This window comes from Mixophyes fleayi, chromosome 2, assembly GCF_038048845.1.
Source record: "Mixophyes fleayi isolate aMixFle1 chromosome 2, aMixFle1.hap1, whole genome shotgun sequence".
NCBI lineage: Eukaryota > Metazoa > Chordata > Amphibia > Anura > Limnodynastidae > Mixophyes > Mixophyes fleayi.
The window spans coordinates 265,559,525-265,586,231 of NC_134403.1; the positions used below are offsets into that span (position 1 = coordinate 265,559,525).

General features: G+C 41.5%; 1 long non-coding RNA gene across 1 annotated transcript; it reads right to left on the reverse strand.

Moving 5' to 3' along the window:
* Positions 1–18,816: 18,816 nt before the first annotated feature.
* LOC142140380 (uncharacterized) lies at positions 18,817–22,366 on the reverse strand. The gene is made up of 3 exons (XR_012688440.1): positions 22,285–22,366; positions 20,720–20,879; positions 18,817–19,117 (listed from the first exon to the last, which is right to left on the reverse strand). It is a non-coding gene; the product is annotated as an uncharacterized LOC142140380 (long non-coding RNA).
* Positions 22,367–26,707: the final 4,341 nt, after the last annotated feature.

Sequence of the window (26,707 nt, forward strand, 5' to 3'; positions counted from 1 at the left end):
TAATTTAATGCTTGGGTGGTTTTGTGCTATTAATTGAACATGGGGCTGATTTTGGGGAGGAGGGCTATTTATTAAATGTGAATATGGACTATTTAATGCTGGGGCTGGTTGTGGAAAATGGTTATATTAATTAAACGTAAATGCTATTTAATTTATTGCTGGGACTGTTTGGAGGAGGGAAATAAGTTTTGATTAAATAGGTATACTGTTAATTTAATGTTGGGGCTAGTTGGAGGGAAATAGGTCTACTTATTAAATGTGAATATTATTATTGTTAGGAATGGAGGGAAGCCTAATTATAAAACGTGAGTGCTATTGATTTAACACCAGGGCTGGTTGGAGTTTTCTAAATCTCATGTACCCACTATTTTCAAACTAAGGCATCCAACATCCCAGGATCAAGACAATAAGGAACTGAGCTAAAGAAACCAGCTGCTACAAGTGGTGAAAGTGACCAAGGCAGGTAGGAGAGAGCAGGACAGTCTGCCAACTGTCCTGAATCTGATGGGACAGCCCTGAATTTAGCCCTGAACTCTCGCTTAGTCAGGATTTGGTCCGACTACAAGTACAGTTGGGAGGTATGTCCCACTTCACAACGTACTGCTTGATCTGTGTGCATGTAACAGTAGTGCACACAGTATTGCCTGTGTATTTGCCTAAAATTTGTCTAAAATGATAACTGTTATGTAATAGGGGCCCCGCTGTCTTAAATACCCTTGGCCCCCCCGAGCCTTAATCCAGCTCTGGTTAGGGAAAGGGACACAGCCTCCAGAGCAAGCCGAGGAATATCACAAGATTTGGTAATCTCGTGAGACAAAGAGCTTCCCTGCTCACTCTGCAGGAAGTTCCCACCCTGATGGATGTCACCAGCACTAGAAGCATAGATAACTACAGTGGGCTGGAGGTGTCATAATGTGGCTGAGAGGGCATGATAAATGTAATGTTTTATTACAATATATGTATCAATGCCCCATGGTGACCACACCCCAGCACAATGTGGTCACGTCCTTTCTGGCGCCGAAGCAGCGCAGTTTATTTGCTACTCGTCTATGGAAAGGGAACCAAAAGTTCCCAAATTTCTCTTGCTGGTCCTGTACATACTATTTGCTGAGGTAGCAGGGAGGGGGGGACAGGGGTTTTAGCAGATGAAAAGACTAGCAGCAGGGAGGGAGAAGTCTGACACATGGGGTGTCTGTCAGCAGGAATGAGGAGAATATATAAGTAAAGGGGGAGCACCACTATGTACAGTCTGGAAGATGGGGGGCAACAGATAGATACAAAGGGGAGCAGGTAGACTGTGTATTCTCCAAAAAATGAACTCACACATAGAAATAACCAAACTTTCACCTCTATTGTGCCTATTATGTAAAACGGCTTGGTTGCGTTTTAATGATGATGAAAATTGCGACACAGAGGAGGCCTACAAATAAAATCCAAATCCACCAAAAGTCAATTTCAATATAAACAGACTTACCTCAATACTGACGCTGCAGATCTCCGATCGCACCACCATGCGATTGGAGATCTGCAGCGATCTGCAACTTATTCCGAATGGACACCTCTCCGGCACTACACTTTCACGTCACTGCGACCTCTATGAATATTAATTTAAAGCGGCAATGTTGGGTTAAGTGTTTGAAAACTTAACCTGTGGGGTCCCGACTGGTGCGATCAGAGATCTGCAGTGTCGGTTATTGAAATTGTTTTTTGGTCAGTTCGGAGGTTATTTGTATGCCTCGTTGGTGGCGGATTTGTAGATTACCACCGATGCAAAACATGACTCTGACACACACTAGTACATGTCTCCTACACACAAACACAGATTAATACATGTTTCATACACAGAAACACATGCTTAAAGTCAAGAGCCGCGGCGGTACGCCGCATCCTGGCGTGCTCTAAGAGCCGGGCATGTGCATTAGTGTCAATGCTGTTATTCTTCCTTGGGCTTATCTCTGTGGCATAGAGTAGGAGGGACATCCTCCAACACCAGGGGGAGCTCTCCTATGATTTTAATTGGTCCATTTATATATTTATACATGTTCCTGGTTTATGTTATTACCGATGCCAGTTCTAAGCTAGCCTCTTTTCTGATTGGCACATCAAAGTATTTAAGGCAGGGAGGGCTTAGCCTCTCTGCCGGTTATAGCGTCCAGTTTCCCTGACCCTGTGTTACCCTGACCCATTGGCCTGTACCTTGGACTCCGCTGTGTTGCCTGTGACCCTGACCTTTTGGCGTGTTTACTGACTATCCTGCTTGCCTGTGACCCTTGACCTCGGTTATCATCTGACTATCCGCTGCCTTCTATTCAGCCTCCTGGCCTGCCGCTACGGGCCTGTATTACTAACTTATACTACGCCTGGAGTTAAGTCCTGGGAGCATCTGAGTACCGGTGAGCATATAAAGCTCTAAGGGAAAGGCGGCTGCTATAGGTGAAGACCTCCCCCATCTGGTTCTGTGAGTTGGCGATCAGACCGTCAGCCTAACATTATAACCGGCCAAAATAAATTTCCAGGAGGAAATCCTCGGGATGGATGAAAGCGGAATTAACCTGTCTCCAGACCAAGTCCTGGCTGGTCAAATTCAGACCCTCTCGCAGATGATCCAGGGATTATCCCAGCGTTTGTCTGCTAAATAGGAAGCCACTAGTATTTCACAAGCCACCTTGGCTCCTGCGGTGCAACCCAAGTTAAATTTGCCGGACCGGTTTTCTGGGAACAGAGCCTTGTTCCAGAATTTCAAGGAGAGTTGTAAGCTCTAATTTCGTCTGAGACCTCGGTCTTCTGGCTTAGAACAAAAGAGGGTCGTCATCATCATCTTGGGCCTTTAGTCTAGCTTGAAGTGGTCCTACCATGCAGTCTGTGAACGCCTTCTTCAATGCTTTGGGTCTGCTCTACGATGACCCGGATCGAGTGGCCTTTGCTAACGCTCATTTGAGGGCCTTGAAATAAGGCAGGCGCTCTGCTGAGGAATACTGTGCCGAATTCAGAAGATGGTCGTCTGATAGTGAATGGAACGATCCGGCGTTACGTAGTCAGTTTTGCTTAGGGCTGTCAGAGCAGATCAAGGACGCTCTGGTACAGTATCCGACTCCAACATCCCTGGAGACCCTCATGCAGCTTGCCATTAAGATCGATAGGAGAATCACAGAAAGGAAGGTGGAAAAATAGGCACCATCTTTCTCTTCTGCTTTTGGTTCCGCACCTACAGACATGGAAGAACCCATGCAATTAGGGGCATATCGTCTCTCTTCTGAAGAAAAGGACAGAAGACAGTCTCAAGGTCTCTGTCTCTACTGTGGCATCAAGGGCCACTTCTCCCGTTCTTGTCCCAACAAATCGGGAAAAGAGCATGCCTAAGAAACGAATGGGAAGTTCGCCTAGGTCTGCAAATCATATCCCCAAAAAATGCTGTCTTGGTTCCTGCACACATCTCTCACAAAGCCTGTTCTGTGACCATCTCGGCCTTTATTGACAGTGGTGCTGCCGGCAACTTCCTAAACATCGGGTTCGCTCACTCTGCTAGAATTCCTTCTATTAAGTTTAATTCCACTATTAATGTTTGTGGCCTGGATGGAAGTCCATTTGCCCGGTGGAAACATTCTTTGTGAGACTCCTATACTGCAGCTAACCGTGGGTGCTCTTCACTCGGAAGCTCTGTCATTCTTCCTTATTGAGTGCCCATCTGTCCCTTTAACTTTGGGCCATCCCTGGCTCTCTCTCCACAATCCTGTGGTGGATTGGGTTAAAGGGGAAATTACTCAATGGAGCCCATACTGTTCACGGTCCTGCTTGACCTTGCCCCTCCGGATCTTGTACCCAGTGCTTGAGCAGCTCCCTTCTCAATATCATGAGTTCCAGGACATGTTCTCTAAAAAAGCAGCTGACTCTCTACCTCCACATCGTGACTTCGACTGTGCCATTGATCTGATTCCTGGATCTAGACTACCCAAAGGGCGGTTGTATTCTCTCTTGGGTGCTGAGACCAAGGCCATGCAGGAATACATTGAGGAAAATCTGGACAAAGGTTTTTATCAGGCCATCTAAATCACCAGTAGGAGCCGGATGCTTCTTTGACGTGAAAAAATATGGTGGATTGAGGACTATTGGGGTCTCAATCAAATCACGATTAAGAATTCCTATCCTTATTTGCTCATCTCAGTACTCTTTGACCAACTAAAGACTGCCACTGTCTTCACCAAAATCGATCTCCGCGGGGCATATAACCTCATCCGCATCAGAGAGGGGGACGAATGGAAAACGGCATTCAACACACATTCTGGCCACTACGAATACCTGGTCATGCCGTTTGGCCTTAGTAATGCACCTGCTGTGTTTCAAGACTTGATTAATGAAGTGTTCCGTGAGTTCCTGGGTCAATTCATTGTCGTGTACCTGGATGACATCTTGATATATTCCCAGTCGTTGTCTCTGCATCGGTGTCATGACAAACAGGTTCTCCAAAGACTTTGTGAGCACCATCTCTTTGCCAAGTTGGAAAAATGCTAATTTGAGGTATAGAAGGTGTCATTTCTGGGATACGTCATCTCCTCCGCTGGTTTTTCCATGGACCCAACTAAGGTCCAAGCAGTTCTGGATTGGATGCAACCCAATAATCTCAAAGCAGTGCAGAGGTTCTTGGGTTTGGCAAACTATTATAGAAGAGTTATCCGCGGTTTCTCAGATATTGTAGCACCTATTGTCTCCCTTACCCGTAAGGGTATGGATCCATCTAATTGGACCCTTCAGGTGATAACCGCATTTGAAACTCTTAAAAAGGCATTTGTCTCTGCTCAGGTTCTCAGATACTCTAATCCAGATTTATCTTTTGTACTAGAGGTTGATGCCTCTGATGTCGGAGCTGGCGCTAATCTCTCCCAGAAAGACCCTCATACTCACCGTTTTCATCTGTGTGCATATTTTTGCCGTAAATTTTCTACTGCTGAAACTAATTATGACGTGAGCAACCGGGAACTTTTGGCCATTAAGTAGGTTTTTGAAGAATGGCATCATTGGCTGAAAGGAGCCATGCATGTAATCTCCGTGATAACTGATCACAAGAATTTGCAGTATATCCAATCAACCAAACGATTGAATCCCAGTCAGGCCCGCTGGGCACTCTTCTTTACCCGGTTCAACTTCATAATTACCTACAGACCCGGTTCTAAAAACATCCGGGTGGATGCTCTATCTAGGAGCTTCATATCACATCACGTTCTAGTTTCTGAACCACTGCCTATCATTCCATCCTCTATTATAAATGCCGGACTGACTCAAGAATTGGGAATGACTCTCCGTAGGTTTCAGAGGATAGCTCCTGCAGATACTCTGGTAAATCGTCTGTTTGTTTCGGTCCACTTAAGAAGAGCGGTCCTTTCTGAGGCTCATGACAGCAAGACCGCCGGGCATCCTGGTATCTATAAGACAGTGGAAATTCTTTCTCGTTCCATCTGGTGGCCCTCATTATCTGCAGATGTTCTTTGTTCTGTCCTGTGAAAGTTGTGCAAGGAGTAAGGTCCCTAGGAACTCTCCTTCAGTCCAGCTTCTTTCTTTATCCATTCCTTCAAAACCTTGGACACACTTATCAATGGACTTTATCTTTGATCCCCCATCCTCTGCAGGGAATAACACCATATAGGTGGTTGTAGACCACTTCAGCAAGATGTCTCATTTCATACCATTAACCAGACTTAACAGTGCACGGGATCTAGCCATTCTCTTTGATCAACATGTATTCCGGCTCCATGGGCTCCCTACAGATATTGTCTCTGATCGTGGATCCCAGTTTGTTGCGCAGTTTTGGAAATCCTTCTGTACCCTCCTTAGGATCAATATCAGCCTTTTATCCGCCAACCACCCTCAATCTAGTGGACAAACAGAGAGGGTTAATCAATCCCTGGAGCAGTTCTTACGGTTATACACCTTGGAATTTCACGACAATTGGTCTTCTCTGTTACCTTGGGCTGAATTTGCATACAATAACTCATGTCATTCCTCTACTCACACTTCTCCATTTTATTGTAATTTTTGATTCCACCACAGGTCAAATTCTTTATATTCACTCAGTCCTTCTGGTCTCCCGTAAATACGTTCTACAGCTGCAGACCTCAAGTGCATTTGGAAGAAAGTTCAATCTTCATTCTACTCTAAGAAATTTTCTGATCGTACGGCTTGCTCTTTTAAAGTGGGACAGAAGGTCTGGCTCTCTACCTGCAATATCAAACTCAGACAACCCTGCAAAAAACTTGGGCCTAAATTCATTGGACCATTCACTATTATCAGGCAAGTCAACCCTGTTGCCTTTAGGTTGAAGATTCCCTGTGCCTTGAAGATCCCAAACACTTTCCACTACTCTCTTCTCAAACCAGTGTTATACCCAAGCCAGCCTCAGCATTCTCAGCCCTCAGGTTTTCGGTCACCGGATCTGGATGGACCTCAGAAATTTGTTGTTCAAAAAATCCTTGATTCTAAAAGAGTCCAAGGACAGGGTCAACTTTCTGGTTCAGTGGAGGAATCATGGTGTGGAAGAATGATCCTGGGTTCCTCGAAGGCGCCTCCATGCTAAGAATCTCATAAAGGAGTTCTTTAGAAAATTTCCCATGAAACCAGGGTGTTGGTGTGTCTTGACCCCTCCTCAAGGGGGGGGCGTACTGTCACGAGCCGCAGTGGTACGCCGCGTACTGGCGTGATCTAACAGCCGGGTGCGTGCATTAGTTTCAATGCACTGTTATTCTTCCTTGGGCTTATCTCTGTGGCATAGAGTAGGAGGGTGTAGGGACATCCTCCAACACCAGGGGAGCTCTCCTATGATTTTATTTGGTTAATTTATATATTTATACATGTTCCTGATTTATGTTATTATCTATGCCAGTTCTAAGATAGTAATTAATTAGCAGCCTCCTGAGGCTGATTGTCAGCACTGTCCTCTTATTTTCTGATTGGCACATCAAAGTCTTTAAGGCAGGGAGGGCTTAGCCTCACTGCCGGTTATAGCGTCCAGTTTCCCTGTCAGCTAACCTGCTCCTGTGCTGTGTTTGGTGAAAGCCTTTTGGATTGACTACTGTGTATGACCCCTGCCTGTACCTTGAACCTCGCCTTCTTGCCTGTGACCCTGATCCTTTGTGTGAAGATACCGGGTTTATCTGGCCCAGTGCTACCCAGTACCTTCTAGGATTCGTATGGTCACTCAGGCAAAATGCAGTTATAAAAATACAACAGTATATTTATTGTTATACAAACAACACTAGAATATTATATACACACAGTAAATAAATGCCAGTCAGATTTACCACATCATCTGTCCCTTACCCCAATAACTTAAGGAGATATAGTCACCTGCTGTCCAGACTTCATGACCCATGGATCCCTCTCAGCTGCATATATAGACTTGAGTTAGAAAAAGACAATTCAAAACTCCATCTTGCACCTTCCTGAATGAAATCCAAGCATGAGCACCCCTCCCCCCTGGAGTTGTTCCTTATATATCACAGGTCTAATTTCCACAGTCTTTCCCCTCCCTGGACAAACCCCTGCGTCTATTCTACTTAACCATTGGTCAGTGCTGGACTAAAGGGGGGGGGGGGGTTGGACAGGGGAGTGAAGATGAGCTGTCCTTTCAGAGAACCTCCCCTGTTAGATGGCCTGTCTTGACTAGCCTGGTGAGAACAATGGACACTAATTAGTTTTCCTACTCAGGCACATGGCAACCTGATCCCTACCCATAATCCCCCTGGCTTTACTTTAAATACAATGAATAGCAACCTTACTTCAAGTTATCAATATACAATAAACAATATACATATGTACACTGAACTACAATGTCCCCTTAGCCACATGTTATTGGACAATGCAGTTATAGTCTGGTGAGCTGGGGAAACAAAAGAAGGCTATAAAAAGTATTTGCTATAATTCACATATCACACTCGTTTTGTCACATTCCTCCCCTACTTTTTTAGCCCTTGTTTCCCAGTGGCTCCCTAGCCCCAAGTAATCATTTCTTCCAATGTCCAAAGTTTCTGGCCTGCTGTGGTTTCTCCTGGGTCTGATGGCAAGGTAGACAGCAGTACACAGTTCCTCAATCTCCCACCAGGGTCCCATGGCTGCAGGCATATCTTCCCACTCAGCTGGAGTGGGGGTTTATGCTGCCCTGTGTCATAAGATGAGACAACAATAAAACTGGGCCACTCCTGTGCACACATCCATGGTAGGAGAGTTGTAGTCCAACATCCCTTGTGTGCCTTATCCACCCTTAATTGCCCAACTGCAAATAGTCCCTTGGCCTGTCCTCTGTTTCTGGAGACCATGCTCCCCTCCCCCACATATTCAAGTGAAAACTGCCAAGTGGCAGGCAAACTTTCTGGCTCCTTGTCTGTTTGTTTCTGGCAAAGATCCAATCCCCCCTCCCCCAAACACTCAAGGGACAACTGCCCAGTGGCAGGCAAGCGTGGGGGCTCCATTAATTCTTTGCTTATGGGGAATCCTCTGTCCCCCTCCCAAACCACATGTGGGTGCCCCTGTAAGTATGTTTGTGTGCATCTCCCCTCCCCTGCTACCACATCCAACTGTTGCACTACTTCCCTCGCCTCTGGCGCATCGGGGTAGTGTGAATCCTCATTGGACACAGACTTGTCCTCCTGGCCGCAAAGCAAAGTGGATGGTCCAGTGCAGGCCTCTGGTATTGGGTCCTGGATTCCCAGATTTGGAGCTGGAGTGCGATGCATCAAAGCTGGTGGGGCTGGTGAATCTTGCTGTACTGGTGCCCTCTCAGACACCCACTCAGTCAACATCTCCTCATCTGCCAATTCTGCATAGGGGAAGGCATAAGTGTAATTTTCCCAGGGCCCCATGGTAGTGGCCTCTGACATGACAATTCCTTTATCCTCTCCCATTAATTCTGTCCTACAGTCTGTAAACATGATTTCTGCTGAGATCATATGTTGCGCAAGTTTATGATTCTCTTCTGTCACAATTGGGTAAAGCTGTACATCACTTGCCCCGGAGAGCACACATGCGGTATCCTGCGTTACTTCATTAAACAAATTCTTTTCAGGCACAACAGGGATGGATAACTGGTCTTTTCTGTAATTCTGTTCTAACTCAGACACAGTCTCAGGTTCCAATAACACTGGCAAATTATCAGAAGATGCTACTACATGGTACTTACTTGGTAGCTCTTTTCCATCCAAGTCACCAAATGGGAGAATTTCTCCTAATCCTTTCTGAGTAGTCAGAGGTACAACATCCTCACCAAGCAGTTCTTCTCCAGTCTCCCCCAAGATAGTAGCTTGGGCAACTGTATTTAATCCACTGGGATGGACCTCCCCCTGATTAACAGACTGAGCAGCCATCTTTTTAGAGTGTGATAAAAGATATTCCAATTGGCATTTTTCAGTATTCACTCGATAACACTGATCCTGCCACATTTCAGTGTCCGTAAATCCTTGCCGCCATACCTCATCCTCTGCTTCTTCAAAACTCTGTTGCAGACATTGCATTTGTTCCCAGAGTGTGTGGGGACCTAATGTGGGGACCTAAAGTGAGCATCCATTTTCTATAAACACTAAAGGCATTGATGGGATTCTCCTGATCTTTTAACAAACGTTTCAGGATATCCATGTGTGTGCTGTACAGGTAAGGTACACCCCGGATCTGGCATTCCACTATCAGCTCCTCCATACTCATTGTCTCTAGTGGATCTGTAGAATCTGCTAATGGGACAGATTCTATTAATACATTTGCAGGGGATTCATCAGGCATGTCCCTGTGCTGTAATAGTCCATTTACGTCTTGTTTGTACTGCTGATTATTGTTGTATCTGGATTCTCCCTTGGCCAGATTCTGCATAGTACAAATAACTTCATGTGTAAAATCATCCCATGCTGGTTCATCCTGAAAATTACAGGCACTTGCCTCCTCTTTCAACATTAGGAACACATCCAACAGGTTCTCCAATTTCTCCTGTAGACTGGCTCCTTCCCACATAATAATCTTTGGGCACTCCTCATCCCAATAATCCAAAATGTGCTGCATTGTGGTGGGGTGGTGCAACACATCCATATCCCCATCCTGCAGACACTCCCACAGTCCTTCATCCCAGTACACCTTTCTCCTGGTTGTACTGGACTGCTTCATCCCTTCCTTTGGGAACTTTTTCAACACTGGGCTGTGATCTGCTCTCTTGTTCCTAGAGCTCACACCCATTTTAATTCCAGGGATCACCTCACTGTGATTTCCTCTCTTTGAGACACGGTTCCATCTTCCGCTCTCCTCTGGCGGGGTGCGCTTCCCCTTATCAAATCGGCACTTAGGCGGCATCTTCCCTCGCCTAAAGCCCACAGCGCTTTTCGTGACACTTTCTACCTTAAAGCCTTTAGGAGTAAGTTCAGGATAATGTGGTAACTGGTTTCTAGTGCTAACTGCTTTGCAGAGCCCTGGAATGTATCACGATACAGTTCCCCTGCAGCTCTACCCAGAGAAGACCTGGGACTGAGTGACCCCACTGCTTGCCACCAAAAATGTGAAGATACCGGGTTTATCTGGCCCAGTGCTACCCAGTACCTTCTAGGATTCGTATGGTCACTCAGGCAAAATGCAGTTATAAAAATACAACAGTATATTTATTGTTATACAAACAACACTAGAATATTATATACACACAGTAAATAAATGCCAGTCAGATTTACCACATCATCTGTCCCTTACCCCAATAACTTAAGGAGATATAGTCACCTGCTGTCCAGACTTCATGACCCATGGATCCCTCTCAGCTGCATATATAGACTTGAGTTAGAAAACGACAATTCAAAACTCCATCTTGCACCTTCCTGAATGAAATCCAAGCATGAGCACCCCTCCCCCCTGGAGTTGTTCCTTATATATCACAGGTCTAATTTCCACAGTCTTTCCCCTCCCTGGACAAACCCCTGCGTCTATTCTACTTAACCATTGGTCAGTGCTGGACTAAAGGGGGGGGGGGGGTTGGACAGGGGAGTGAAGATGAGCTGTCCTTTCAGAGAACCTCCCCTGTTAGATGGCCTGTCTTGACTAGCCTGGTGAGAACAATGGACACTAATTAGTTTTCCTACTCAGGCACATGGCAACCTGATCCCTACCCATAATCCCCCTGGCTTTACTTTAAATACAATGAATAGCAACCTTACTTCAAGTTATCAATATACAATAAACAATATACATATGTACACTGAACTACAATGTCCCCTTAGCCACATGTTATTGGACAATGCAGTTATAGTCTGGTGAGCTGGGGAAACAAAAGAAGGCTATAAAAAGTATTTGCTATAATTCACATATCACACTCGTTTTGTCACACTTTGGTCTGTACCTTGGACCCCGCTGTGTTGCCTGTGACCCTGACCTTTTGCCGTGTTTACTGACTGAGTACCGGTGAGCAAATAAAGCTCTAAGGGAAAGGCGGCTGCTATAGATGAAGACATCTGGTTCTGTGAGTTGGTGATCAGACTGTCAGCCTAACACTTAATACATGTCTCCTACATACACTTAATACATGTCATACACACAACACACACTAATACATGTCTCATACAGACAAACACACACTAATACATGTCTCATACACAATAATACACGTCCCTTGTTCGCTGTCCACAGTTCCATAGGCAAAACACCAATGATCTGCGGTGGTATATGTGCTTTTGTGCCAACAGGGATAAGGGTGGATGTCTGGCCAGATGATGTCTCCAGGTGCCATGGCTCCTTACTAAAGGGCAGTGTGGTGATCAGATCAACATATTGTTTTTTAAATAAATAAAAAAATTAAATATTTGGGAGTGTTTAATGTTCCGTGCCAACACTGCATGTCTGGTACTAGTCCTGGGGAGGGTATTGGGCATCACATGTTTGATGCATTGCGATGCAATGCTTCATGTATGCACTGAGCACTAAACCGTGGCCCCCACAATACTAGTAGTCAGCGCTGTGCTTATGTGTGGTGCCCTTTGGGAAGATTGTGTAGGGGTTGGTCTAAGGGGAGGTGGAGAAGGATCTTTGCTGTTAAGCACCATGGGGAATAAAAGTTAAGAGAGAATAAGAAAAATACTCAATTTAAATCTAAACAGAAAAATACTAAAGCTTTCATTTTATGCACAACTTATCATAAATGCATGTGCAGTCCTCATGAATTATTTAATTAAATAGGGTGTCTATATTCACATAACTCTACATTAAGAAACTGATTGCTCTCTATGTATTATAAGCACATAGTCCTTCCCAGGTACTGTGCTTTTAGCAAATAACCTATTAAAAAGGTCTAAGCATTGTTATGAGTATAACAGGAGCTTCATACAAAATATTAAAGCATTTGTCCCTTCTGGCTGTAATCCTTAACAATGCCTAGACCTTCTTAATGCTTAAAACCTTTTTAAGAGATAATTTGCAGTTCATAGGAATGAGTATGTTGTTATGTTATATGGAGAAAAATCAGTGCTGATTAATTAATTAATTAATTAGTGTTGATTCTTAATGTACAGTTATGTGAAGTAATACCCTCATCTAATGCAAGATACTTATATTTAATTATATCAGTAGGATGGCATTGTGCATGGGTAGAACATGTCCCCTCAATTTCCTGCGACCAATGCTCTGTAAAATAAATACATTTAATGGACTATTGTAGACACAGATAAATGGATGCTAACAATATACCTTATTACACACAGTTGAATATGTGAAGATGTTGCAGAACATATAATAATTTGTCCTATATGCTAGATAAGTGTCACATCAAGATGATTCGTCTAATATTGAAGGAAATGTCCTTCCTATAGGACTATAACAGCTAAACAACTACACATGCAACCAGTGCTCACATAATATAATACATGTCTCATACACACTGACACACAACCTCTCTCGTACACACTGACATACACATGTCTCATACACACTGACACATACATGTCTCATATACACATTTCTCATACACACTGACACATACATGTCTCACACACACATTTCTCATACACTTACCTTTTCCTGTGTGCTGCTCCAGCTTCCTTCATGGCAGTATGGGTAGGGGGCATTTCTATGCTCTGATTGGCTGAGTTACTGTGTCAGCCAATCAGAGCACAGCAGAGGCAGTGAGGAGTTTCCTGCATTACCGAGCAGCACATGCTGCTCCTACACTTCTTTCTCAGTGAGGGCCCTGGTGATAGCATTCCTGCCCCGCCCCTTAATGAAAGGGGCGGGGTCATCGGGTAGTGGGTACCCCTGGGGATCTCCCTGGAACCCCGCTGGGCCAGTCCAACGCTGGGTATAATGGCTTTGTGCCCATAAGAGTATGTGTTGAAAGCAAACGATTGTGAACCTTGTTCATTACAATAATAGGCTGTCATATTTTTTTTAGCCCTGTTATCTAAAAATGTCTGGGAGTGAATATAAAGTAGAAAGGGACAAATGTATATTGGATATTAGTTTACATTCAAAATGTCCCTTCATTATGTCATTATGGTACAAATTTAATTGAATATACTGTACGTTTTAATTTTTTAAAAAAATACACACACACCATTGTTTGGAACAATTTTACTTTACTATATAAACAAATAGAAAAAAAAAACTCAACCACTTAAAATTTGTCAATAAGTTCTATACTTTTTTTTATATATATATTTAGACTTTTTTCCAATAAAAGAGAACACATGGGGTGAGAGGGGTGGGTGGATATCCAGGTTGGGGGGGGGGGGGGCAGCCAATACGGCTGTTTTCTTGAGATGTTAAAAAAAATGTAATAAAAAAAGGTTAGCAGGCTTAGGTAATTTTGACAATATATATATTACTTCTGGCATCGTCCTTGTCACTCTCCAGTGACATTGCTGAGTGCCATTGCTCACACAGAAAACAGGAAAGGTGGCAGTGTTCTTATCAGTCTCCAGAGACATAGCTGTGTGCCATTGCTCATTCAGAAACAGGAGGGGTGGCAGTGTCCTTGTCACTCTCCAGTCTGCAGTCACATTGCTGAGTGCCATCGATATGGACTCCGATTAGTCCACAGAAGAGCAGGAGCACCAAGCAACTCCTGGCACCAGTCATGAGGATACTAGACCCTCTATGTCATCTGCTAAAGCTTATGTGCAAGTGCATAATAGTTTTAAGTAGAGATGCTCACTGACCACCTTGTTTTGGTTTTGGTTTTGGATCTGGATTACCTTCGGGTGTTGGGTTTGGTTATGGTTGTGCCAAAACCGCCCTTGCGTGTTTTGGTTTTGTTATTTTTTACAAAATTCCATTTTTTAGGCTAAAATCACATAATTTAGGTATTATTTTATACCTACATTATTATTAACCTCATTAACACTAATTTCCAGTCATTTCCATTCAATTTTTACCATCTCACAGGTCACAATATGCTTTTCATGCGGTTAACTTGCTGAACAGGAGCTCCTTGCATCTCTTCAGATCTCGGTCAGTTGGAAAAAAAGAACCTACTTAGGTCTTAAACCTTGGATCAAGCATAGTCGCCATAACATAGTGATCCGATTTCAAGATTTTATTAACTCTTGGATCATGGCGAAGCGAATTAAGTACTTGATCTACAAGGCCAACATACTTTGCGGAATTGCTTTATTTCATCTCCTCTTTCAGTTTCTCAAGCTGCTTTTCCAAAGGTCGAATTAAGGGAATGACTTGGCTCAAGCTAGCAGTGTGTGAACTCACTTCACACATCACAACTTCAAATGGTTTCAGAATCTTGCAAAACACAGAAAGGATTTTCCCCTGTGCAAGACTGAAATACATTCCCCCTTCTTTCCGAATGTCATGGCTTGTGCAATACGCTTGTATGGCTTTGCGATGTTCCTCCATCCTCTGAAGCATGTACAGGGTGGAATTCCACCTTGTTAACACCTGTTGCTTAAGTTGGTGGCAGAGCAAGTTAAATTGTTCTTGTAGCTGCTGCAATCTCCTACATGTTGTGGCAGAATGCCAGAAATATCCCGAAATTTTACGGGCCACATTACTCCTCTTATCATCCATAGATCAGTCTACAGATCAGGAGCATCCCTGTACCGGTACTGGCAGTAGTAGGACTTTCTCAACCTTGACTAGTAAAAAATGACATGCGGAAACAAAGTGTAAAAAAGTTCAAAATCCAAACATTGTTTGTCAGTCTAAAAGAAAACATAAGCTCTTGATATAAGGATTCAGAGAATAGTTTCTGATAAGCTTTTATGAGCAGGGCCCTCTATCCTACTGTCTCGCTACCTACTGTTCTGCTCAAACTTCACTATAATCGCTATACCTCTGAAGACATGGTATTACTGGTTTACTGTTCTGTTTTCTCTGTATGATATACTGTTTGTATAGTGTACGGTGCTGCAGAAATCTTGTGGTGCCATATAAATAAAAGATAATAATAATAAAAATAATTTGGTGATTTGTCCCAAAAAATTTAAATAGTTAACATTCCAGAAACTGACCCGCAGAGACAATAAAATGCTCAGACTATGCCCACTTTCTGCTGATAGGGGTCCTTCTACCGCTGGTAATTATACTAGAATGCCCATTGTAACAGAGAATATTCAACACGGACATGCATCTTTCTTATCTTCCCAGGCACCACCTTCTCACTCAGACTGTAGGTCTGTCACTTCCAAAACAGCCACATTAGTGCATGAGAAGAAAGCTGAGGATAAAGAACAACTTGGGCACTCACAGGATTCTGAGGAGAGTCTAATTTCCACCATGTGTTGGAAGAGCTCAGGAATGTCATAGCAAAATGGCTAACCCGGCAAAGACTCTCCTCAGGACTTCTCATTGCCGATAACAGAGCAAACATTGTGTGTGCATTCCGACTGGGTGAGTTTCAACACATACCATGCTTTGCACACACAATAAACTTGGTGGTGCAGAATTTCATACAAAAATGAGAGGTCAGTGCAGGAGATGCTGTCCTTGGCCTGTAAAATTCAGCGACTGCATGTAGAACATTGCAGAGCTGCAAATAAAATATCATCTGCCTTCCACTAACTGAAGCAAGAGGTAGTATTAAGGTGGAATTCCATACTTTATATGCTTCAGCGACTAGAGCAGTGTTTCCCAAACTCAGTCCTCAGGGATCCCTAACAGTGAATGTTTTCCAGATCACAAGTAGGATAATTAGTACCACCTGTGGATCTTTCAAAATGTGTCAGTCAACAATGAATACACCTGTGCTTCAGCAAAGAGATATGGAAAACAAGCACTGTTAGGGGTCCCTGGGGACCAGGTTTGGGAAACACTGGACTAAAGGAACAGCAACTAGCCATCATGACCTACACATGAAGTCATGAAATAGGGAAAGGGGGACATGATACCTTACTTTCTGTTTTATGCAAGCTACTCAAACCATTTGAAACTGTAACAAATGAAGTGAGTTCAGAAACTGCCAGCCTGAGTCAAGTCATGTCCCTAATCCCTAAACCTGTGGAACAGCAGCTGAAGGAGGAGATACAATTTAGCAAATATGACAAGTATGTTGGCCATGTAGATCAAGTTCTTGATTCACTTTGTCAGGACCCAAGGGTTTGCTGTATCTTGAAATTGGATCACTACATTTTAGAAATCATACTTGAGTTATGTCATATGTAATGTCTTTCCTTCCAACTGACACAAATCTTCAAAGATGCAAACAACTCTATGTGAGCAAGCTGTCGGCTCAAGTAGCACATGACACGTCCTCTGCTTGAGCTTCTCCTGCAAATACTACTGTCAGAAAAAAAATTACTTTTTTAAGAGTCACACTGATTATGAGTCAACCCAGGTTTTAATGACATCTTGTTAGGCTTAAAAAAATGCCCAAATATATTGATACCTCTACCATGTTTCCGTCTGATACACCTTGCTTTAGGGGAATGGTGGAGGATTACTTTCATGACAATGTACAAATTAGCATCTCAGACAGTCACTTTGAATTCCGGGAGGAAAAAAAGGAAATTTCGAGCCCCTTGTACAAGCTAGCTATGGTTCCCCACCCTCTAGTGTGTACTCGAAAAGAGTGTTTAGTACAGCCGGGAACATTGTAAGTGATCATCGGAGGAGACAACTTCCCAAAAGTGTAAGAAAACTGTTGCTCACTAAAATGAACTACAAATTGTATGAGGAACACCATTGTAAAGTTAGATTCCAGTGGGGATGAACTTATATTTGTGATGATCATCTTGACATCAGTGATGGGGATGATCATGAGGGTGATGACATTGTCAAAATAGAGGAAGAAAACCACTGTTAGGCAAATGTCCATTAGTAAATTGCTAAAATCCTTATCTAGTCTCCAGTTCAGCAACAAACAGTCAATATGTTCTCTTTTGTGGGGACCAAAGCAAATCAAGCACTTCAGCCACAGGCATTCCCAGTCAATGAAATGCTTGGTTTGTTATACTATGCAAATCCTCTTTAATATATGGGTGGGAATGTGCGCAGGGCCAAGGACAATTTCATTTGCACTATTCTACTTTATGGCCTTGGTCTATCATATTGTGTTAAATGCTCTGCAGTCAACAGCTAGGCATTCATTTGTTCGCTATTCAGAAAGTCAACAATATTAGGTGGGCAATTCAGGTGTCTACAGTATTACAGGGTTAGGGATACTATTGTCGATCTAATTATACTGTCTACAGTTGAACTGTCAATGTCATTATTGTCAACTTTCCAACACTGTCTATATTAGGGTGTCTAACATATAAGATGCTTTAGAACTAAAACCAAAACAAAAATACGGATGTCTGTGCAGATCTCTAAAGTTAATATTGAAAAGGCATAAAGAAGCAAGTATGAGAAAATGGAAAGAGTTTATTTTATATATTTTTTTCAAGCAAAATGATTTACATTATGAAAACATGCAATTACAGGAATAAGGGGTATTCTTAGTAAACAAGCATAGTTTAAGAGAATACATGTCAGCAATAACATTCAGTGATGAAGGGTGAGCAGGTCACCAAGGAAAACATAAGAATGTGATCAAGTGTTTCTAAAGATATGTACTATGCTGGTGTTAGTTGTTTTCTACAATCATTATATTAATGTGATCCATATGTTACTTTTATTTGACTAGGTAAAAAGAGCTGAAGAGATGCAACATTACCACACAATTGCATATTTTTGACCAAAAGATTATTAAGCCTGCCACCACGTCAAGGTAGACTCTTGCAGCAGGGCCCTAACCTATCCTACCTAACATTATTCTTTATCTTCTAATAGTTTATTTCTTTTTATTCAATATTTACTAAATTTTATCATAGTGTTTGCAAAAATGTTATTATATCTTACTTTATTTGAATCTATTCACTATTCTTACATCTTCCTAATCAGACCACTTATTCTCATACTGTCCTATACAAAACAATATTTTACCTTCAAGTAGCTGGATTATTGACTGTTTTAATAATCTTTTTTATTCTGTTTAGTTTCAGTCTATTTAAATTTGTCTTTTTCCGATGTATCCTAGCATATATTAACATTATATCTACGTATAAGTGTGTTTCTATCAGTTCATTAAAGATACCTCACTTGCTGCTTGCTGTTTATGTCATCTTTTATCTAAATTATTGCATGTATTTTACTATAATATATTATCTACCGTATATATAAGGGTTTTACATTGTGTCTAATATATATGATCTTATTATATCTGGTTTTACATTGTTCCTATCATAGATGATCTTATTATATCTGAGTATTTGTGAAATAAGAGTCATTTAGTTTAATCGTTTGGCCAAAAATACACCTGAAAAAAAATCTATAAAAAGTCCCTGCAATCACCGCTGGGCATTGTGTACGACTATTTACTTTTATCATAGTTCTCTCAGTATCTCTAGGATGTATTTACCCTTATAATTTTGTGTCTGTGTCTACATGTTTAGCTTTATACTCTATTTCTAAGAATTATTTTCTGATTAATTAATTTGAGTTATGTTTAATTGGGATTCCAGAAAAATGTTGGTATGTTAATGTAATAAAGTGTTACTCTAGGGTAGGCAAAAGGGAAATAGAAGGGCTGAGGCGGGTTACAGAGGTGACAAGGTTTTCTGGCATATTTCCTTATGGCTCCGCCATGATGGTCTTTACGTTTCCTTTGCCAAGCCCAGTGGTATTCAGCTCTCATCACCTAATAATAAACAATACAAAAAAAACTGTGAGTCAACGTATGGAGCCTGAGGGCCACACAGATGATTTTGAGGGTCACATTTGGCTCACAGTCTGCTGATTGGACATCCATACTCTAGAATAGAGATGCACATCTTGTGGGCTTCAAAATCTGTTTTCAGGGACTGTTAAATATGCAAAACATGCTATTGGAATCACATTTTTGTTGATCTCCATTGTTCGGGAATACAGTGCTTTTAGTTTATATTGACATTAGGAAAATGTTGAAAAACCTTTTCATTCACAGTGAGAAAAGCGTTATTTTTTTAATTTTACTTGACTAAAAATTTTTGGACAGTTTTCCAAGTGACAATATGACAATAGCCCATTGAGCCAATGCTTTACCCTTTAGTTATTCAGAGCATAATACTAGGAAATACTAAGAGACACCCCATCTACAGAGGGACAATTTCATTTTGTTTAATGTTCTTTAATGTTGGGTAGTTTACTGTTTTCAATTGCAGAAAATCCCCTAGAAAGACCAGTCTCCCACTTGACTTTATGCTCATATATAGTCTTTTTTACCTCAATAATTTATTATTTACAGCTGAAATGCCCATCGGTAGTTATTTACCTGTCAAATGTTCATCTTTAATTATATGTAACAGTACAGTATAGTCACATTACTGCTACCTTCTGGTTCTCTACAACAGTCTCTGCTGTGTCCCAGTCTTTTCTTAGAAACACTTCCTGCACAGCTTTCTGTGTCATAAAATGTGTGCTCGTTATGGCATTCTAATTGAGCAAGGTGAATAACAATTTATAAAGTGAGAGAACTCACTTTTATGTCAGCTTGACAGTAAGCACTACCAGGTCGGTATTACAATTAATCCATCACTGAGCCAGAGTTTCCCATATGCTATAACTGTGTCAATAGAACCCAATGTGAAAATTATGTGCACCGATCCCCACCCACATTACATCAGTCTATAAGGAAACCCATCAAGTGACATCACTGAGCCAATTGTCCCCCAGGAGACTCACTAATTCTGGCTGTGTGTATAGAGAAGGTGGTAGGTAATGGAGGCTGTGGGTGGACAATATACTACTCTCAGCTTCAGTCCTTACTTGTCTGCATGTGGTGCTACATTCTTCTCCCATGCTGTATGACAACTCCATTGACATGAGATGTGAGGTTGGCTTGAAGAATGTCACATGGAGTCATTAGGAAGCACGTCCCTCATCCTTGCTCCTATCTGGGAGTCAATTACATGTATTCTGTTGTACCCAGTCGTTGGCGGTACAGTGCTGACAGCTGTGCGCTCATTGAGCAGTGATAGGAAATTAAAAATGAGCAGAAAGTAGACCCAGGACAATGAGCCTACAACCCTGGGCACAGTCTAGTAATGTCACTGTGTGAATATACTTAAACAATATCCCTCTGTAAAGCATAATACTTATTACTATTCCAAATTGCTTTGTAAGTTAATTTTGTAAAATTGGAGCAACATGTTGTTTTCAGATACATTATACTGTACAATGCTTATAAGAGATGCTTTTCTGCTGAACCCCATAGTGGTCCATGAATTTCTTCTACTTCTACTTATCCTACTATTTTACACACCTCTTCACATTGCTCCAGAGTCACAAGTGTTTGGAGCTGCATTCTGACCCACATGGCTTCGGTATTCTTCAGGAACATCTGGAATGGTATAAGTTGTGCAGCATAGGAATAGATTGTGCGGTACCATGGTTCTTCTTCTTCCATTTTATTTGCAAGCAACCTACAGAAACAGAAGACCATAAGGAGTAGATACATATCTGTCATACAGCCACCAGGTGTATAAAACATGTGCAGACTATGAATGCACTGTGGTGTGGAACAGACAGAGGTGTATTTATCATATACGTAGAGTCCTCTTCTGGAGAAAATGCTCTAAAGAAATCTTGTTACTCTGATTAATGTGTTAATGAGATTTCCACCAACAATAACCACTCCAGTATAATTTATCATGTATCCAAGTATCTAACACAATCACTGTTCTGTTAGTGACATCTCAGGATGACATTAATAGAAGGAATGCATTGAAAAATATCATTAGTAAATAGATTTTAGAAATAGATGGCGCTGTTCTTCTGCCAACACAAATAAACAGTACTTTATGGGGGCAGGGCAGACATACTATAACATATTTCATATCTACAGGGCATATTTTTCATATCTTTATTTTCATTTTTATTATTATTCTAATAACATTGAGTACAAGGGGAACAGACAGAAATATAACAATAAACCAACAATTGAACATATGTAGATGTTCAGAACCAAACACTAGATATATCGAAAGCCTAGTGAAATATTCTTACTAAATAGCTCACTAGTGGCTATTAAAAAAATATGGATCAAAGTCAAAATACATTAAGTTAGGAATACAATGGTTTGTGTGATTATTAAACTGTATGATTGCATTAGTGGAGCAGGAAATGGTAGAGAGTATACATAGAAGATGAGCAGGGGGTTGTTATACAAGGGGGGATTGGGAAGGACAGAGAGGAAGGAGCTGAAGCCGGGGGTTTAATTTATTGTCAATAGATATCTTTTATTGTGTGCCTGGAAGATATGTGGTAATATCAGGGTTCCTAGTAACACGCATGTGCTGGGCCCCCTGTACATGCTCAGAGGAGAACAGGGGTATCTAGAGCGATAAGTAACTTTTACCACTCTGTATATTTTTCTCTATCACAGCTGAGTATTGCTCAACTGATAAAGTAATGTTGAAGCACTGAGATAAGTATATGTATATTGTCACTATAAACTAAGATAAAAGATTAGACTTATGGCCATGATAAGTCTTTCAATATTAAATATACCCCAGAGTGCTGCCCTGTAGTGCTGAAAGCTGCCTACATTTCTACTTTTACAGCACAATAGGTAGAGTGAGGGGAATCTTTCTCATTATGTATTACATATACTGTACATTGCTGTGATCTGATAACATACCCATAGTTCCTGTGTCATTTGGGCGCTTTAGTTTAGTTCAAACACAATATCCTTTATTGTCTGGACATGTAGTAAATGATTTACTTGGTGACTATATAATCCATGACCCTGGCTAAAATGTTCTTCTGGGACATATTTCATGTTGTATTCCAGTTGTATATGACTAGACAACGAGGGTTAATACTTACAGTGCGGAGTAAAAATTGACACAGGTGTATTCCCTCACAGATAGGCTGGCTCTCCGGAAGTACACCAACACCATTGCCAGTAAGTACTAGAATACAAATACCAGTTACATAGTCAGAATGGAGAAATGCATATGTATATCCTCCAACGGTCCTATTGTCCATTAACTCTGTTCCATTTACTTTGGTAAAAAGGCTGAGTTCCCAAAAATTGGCAGCATGGCTATAGGAATTGGGGGCATAGTTTTGGTGGATCTATATGTGGGCTGAGCAGATCAGGGACATGAATTAAAATGTCCTGATTTTCAAATCAGGAATGTAGGTGAGTGCAGGGAAGGTGCTAGGATTCTCGGCGCCCTAGGCAAAATTTCGCCGCCCCCCGAACACACTAAATAAAAAAATAATTAGATTTTACTTACCTTTTCTTCATCATGCTGCTCCTCGCGATGCATGCTGGGAGGGGAGGGGAGGGGGGCGTCAGGAAGAACTTTATTCACAATGTCTGTCAGTGACAGAAAGTGTAAGACCTCAGAGGCGCCGCCGGACAGACTATCACATGATCACTGATGTCAGTCAGTGATCATGTGTGAGATGCGCCGCGGGCATTGAAAAACAGCGGCGGCGGGGTGCACTTCTCTCCCGAGCCGCTGAACCGCTGACTAGATTGGAAAATCTAGTCAGCGGCGCCCTGCAGGTCCCGGCGCCCTAGGCAACTGCCTAAGATTGCCTAATGGGAGCGCCGGGCCTGGGTGAGTGTATAAACACATTACAGATAACCTTAGACACAACACAACCTCTTGCTGGAAGAGACAGTCTTTGGTAACCAAATCCAAACAATCAGACATTAACTTTAACTATGTCAGTTTGCACTACCATGGTGAAAGGTAATACCAGACTGATCACTATATATTACACACTATTGAGTGCAAATATAAGAAAATAGTAATGCTTAAGTAACATTGAAATAAATACCTTGTCTGACATCCTCAGGCACGAATCCATTGTCAGAAAGCTGTAGATGGTAGGGTGCTCTGCAATGAACAGCATGAAATGTTCAAGTGTTATATGATATTTATAGTAACTTTTCTGCAGGTAACTGTGAACAAGAGTTGGTGTTGCCCATAGCTGCCATTCAGACATTTCCCTTCATGTATAAACTACTAGAAAATGACAGCATCTCGTTGGTTGTTATGGACACCTGCTTTTCTACACAGTTACCTCTAAAATAGTATTCAATATGTTATACGTGTAGCAATATAGTATATTAGACAGAACCTTCCTAAGGAATTTTGTGATACTAAAGTTGAAATCACATCGTGATGTGATGGGTTTACTCTGCCACTTTTCTTTATAGGGTTTTGCTGGTTGTCAGAAGCTAGTTATCACTCACTACTCTGAGTGGCACGAATTGGCTAAAACAGCAACTCACCAACTTTAAGTCCTAACTAGATACCAACGTGATATCCCCAGTTGTAGGAGGGTATACTGGCACCACCAGGCTGCTTTAAAGGCATCTTGAGCCTCTCATGCTTCTTGTGATCGTGTAGCTGCTGCCGCAGCTCTTTACTGGTTGTGCTGACTGAATCCTTTCTGACTGCCCACTGTGAATCAAGACTGCAGTGTAGCAGGAGAATGCTGACTCAGCACTCTGGGCTCCATGCAGGATAGCCCAAGAGGGATTAAAATGGGCTCTTTCATCTATTATCCCAGAACACAGTAGGGACAGGTGCCTCAAAGGAACTAGCAGCCTCTTACTTTTAAGGGTATTTGTTTACTCAAATAGCTTCTTTAAGTGCATACATTCACCATAAGAAAGTAGTGATGTTTGCCCCCTTTCTGCACTGCAAACTTTTAGTCTGGGCCCGGAAATATAAACACTAGGTACCTCACCTAAAGATTGTCCTTAAAGTCTAAGACCCCAGATCTCGGCCAAATTTGGCTTTAGGACGTTTGGATCTTGAAGTAGATAATTGTATTTATTTTTACTTACAAGTACTTAGTATAAAGTTAAATTATTTCCCTCATTATATGTGGGGAGGAGGGCTGACCCAACAAATGATTTCTTCTTGTATTTGTTTTTGGAGAGGGTGATATTATTTGAAGATATAGCTGTTATTTTTTATATTTTATAATTATGTTGACATCGCTGCTATTTTTATTTGTTGTTTCCCATGTACTGTGGCCCTTTGTATCCTTTCTCCGTGTTCACCATTATACTAAAATATAAAAAAATAAACAAGAAACTTCGTGGACTCCAATGTCTTGAATTTGATTTCCAATCAAAATAATTCATTCTGAAACATATAATGCGATTTGGAAGCTAAACTCTCTATTGTTTACCAATTGTCTATTGTGGTCCTAATAAATGTTTGCGTCCTTAAAAAATATTAATACATGTTAAGACAATAAGTCATACCCAGCAATTTGTAAAAAGCCGCTTTCTCCACTTGTCCGAGTCTAGGAAAATGCTCAGCAGTGCGAGGTTGACTCTGGTGTCCATATAGTTTCCTTCTCTTTGCAGGGTTCAGGTTGTCTTCTGGTGTCCTGTTATGATAAATTCTTTTAATGAATGAAAACTTACTTTTAAATTAAACATAAGGGATTTAGCATCCATAAATGCACCCTGTAGTTCAATGTTTTATGCAGGATTGCACCTATCTCTTCACCCAGCACGAGGCCCACATGCTGCTTTTGGGAACTGTAGATGTAAAATGGACATGCAGCTACTTTGCAGGATTGCATCATGGAAATGCACATGGTGAAAAGAATAAAAATGTCACTTTAAAATTCTGCTACTAAACTTTTACTTCTTTAACTGTAAAATTTTCCTAGTACTACTTCTACCAGCCTCATTTATGTTGTAAATGAATAATGAGAGTGAGAGGGCACCAGACTGCCAGTATTTCATGTGTTTTCTTTGTGTGTTAATATTTATATCACATGGATATTGGGACATATAATGCACATACCAACATATAATGTACCTGGATGGTAGTCCAGTGGAAAGTCGTCCCAGTGAAAGTATAGCAGCAACTCCCGATTACTGGCACCTCCTGAGCACCCATAAATATTGAATAGTTTTGCAGGTACTAGTCAGGTAATTCCCCCATAAATGTGAAAGCTTCTTCCTTTCACTCTTCTATAAATATTTAATCCCACAATATGAAAGCTAGTTTTTCCATATGGACACATTTTAAGGGTCATATCAGCACACTGAGTGCATGGATGAATGCTTTATTTTTGCTTATATTTTTATGGAGCATATTTGAACTATAACTGTCTATACCAAACGATGTTACACATCTATACACTCAGTTAGTGATATTGTGTGTCTGCATAATGTTTGACACAACTGTACCCACAGCTAACATCACAATGTGTTTAGCCTCTTACCAGCGTGACCCCTTCTACTACTCCTCCCATAACCTACTATTTGTAGTGACTGACTTATTGCACTTACCTCCTGTCCATTCTCAGCAACTCCGTCACACCCGGCAAACAACGAAGTCAAAGAACAGTTAAAAAAGAAGGTGTGGGTTAAATCGAGCAATAAATATAGAAATATAGGGACAAGCAGCACGATACACTATATTATACAAGATTAAAGACTAAACAACTAAACTAAAACCCACAATAAATGTTATAAATAAATATTATATTACAGATAACTTAACAGATCTAATTATAAATGTGCTATGTAATAAAATCTAAATAAATATATATATAAATGTATGTATAAAATAAGTTATGTAGTATACAATACGCAGATAATAAATCGATCAGTATAGCAATGAATCGCAAGGTTCGCCAGTCACAGTGATGTGTGAGCTGTCTGCCACCAGAGCTCACGGCCAGTTTGAATATATACAACTGACGTCACCTTGACCACCTGCCATGCAGTGATGATGACTGAGGTTCTAATGCTGTTGCCATGGTGTCAACTAGACTGAAAGGGCCACTAGAGCTAAATTGCTGCATTATATAATAGTAACATTTACACATTTACATATCTAGCTAATCTATCAACTCTATTTAGGAACCTATCACAAATTTGACATGAGGCAGTGGTTATGGTTGAAGAATTTGTTATATGCACTCCAGTCTTTCTGTTTTTAGGACTACTGAAAGTCACTGCAGCTAATCTACAGTTATATAAATAACTTTCATTAACAATTCATCTATTTTAGGTCCCAGATCATGGGCATTTTCGCATCAATTCATAAATGGTATCAGCAGTGGTGTAACTAATGCCACTGCAGAGGGTATGGCTGCTATGGGCAGGGCCAGTTTAAGGGTCACATGGGCCTAGTTAGCGCCTCCCTCCAACCACCTACACCTCCCTCCCATCTTCCCTAACATGAAGCGCACAGCACTAACTGGTTCACTCAGCATTTAAGGAAAATGAGGAGTGGGAAACACGTCACAA